The sequence below is a fragment of the Nannospalax galili genome, unplaced genomic scaffold (assembly GCF_000622305.1).
Source record: "Nannospalax galili isolate Female #2095 unplaced genomic scaffold, S.galili_v1.0 C48442195, whole genome shotgun sequence".
NCBI classification, from domain to species: Eukaryota; Metazoa; Chordata; class Mammalia; order Rodentia; family Spalacidae; genus Nannospalax; species Nannospalax galili.
Window position 1 is genome coordinate 1 of NW_008467969.1, and position 946 is coordinate 946.

Genomic DNA, 946 nt, shown 5'->3' on the forward strand with positions numbered 1-946 from the left:
AGTAGTTCTGAGTGAGGAACCGAGAAGGATGCATGTGAGTCTGTAATAACCAGTTGGCTGTGATTGGGATGGAAATGAACAGGAACTGTGTAGACCCTTGGGCTTATTTCCTGACACTGATAGTGTGCTACTCACCTGCAGGTACCCAGAACTTGTTGGAGGCCTGTGTCCAAGCTAGCGTCCCAATCTTCATCTATACCAGCTCAATTGATGTTGCAGGGCCCAACTCATACAAGGAGATCGTTCAAAATGGCCATGAAGGAGAGCATCATGAAAGCACATGGTCTGATCCATACCCATACAGCAAAAAGCTGGCTGAGAAGGCGGTGCTGGCAGCCAATGGGGACATCCTTAATAATGGTGGCACTTTGCATACATGTGCCTTAAGACCCATGTACATCTATGGGGAGAGAAACCCATTCATGTCTGATGTGGTGATTAGAGCCCTTAAGAATAAGGATATCCTGCCTGTTACTGGTAAATTCTCTGTAGTCAACCCAGTGTATGTGGGCAATGTGGCCTGGGCACACATTCTGGCCTCCAGGGGCCTTCGGGACCCCCAAAAGGCACCAAGCATCCAAGGAAAGTTCTACTACATCTCAGATGTCACACCTCACCAAAGCTATGATGAATTAAATTACACCATGGGCAGGGAATGGGGCCTCTGCCTTGATTCCAGGCTGAGCCTTCCTCTGCCCCTACTGTACTGGCTGGCCTTCCTGCTGGAAACAGTGAGTTTCTTGCTTCGTCCAGTTTACAACTATAAGCCTCCCTTTAACCGCCATTCAATCACACTGGCAAATAGCGTGTTCACTTTCTCCTACAAGAAAGCTCAGCAAGATCTGGGCTATGAGCCCCGCTTCAGCTGGGAGGAAGCCAAGCGGGAGACTGCAAGGTGGATCGGGTCACTAGTGAAACAGCACAAGGGGAAGCTCAACACAAAGAC

The 946-nt window shown here is 49.4% G+C and overlaps 1 pseudogene; it reads left to right on the forward strand.

The window, feature by feature from the left end:
- Nucleotides 1-53: 53 nt before the first annotated feature.
- LOC103728305 lies at nucleotides 54-941 on the forward strand (annotated as a pseudogene).
- Nucleotides 942-946: the final 5 nt, after the last annotated feature.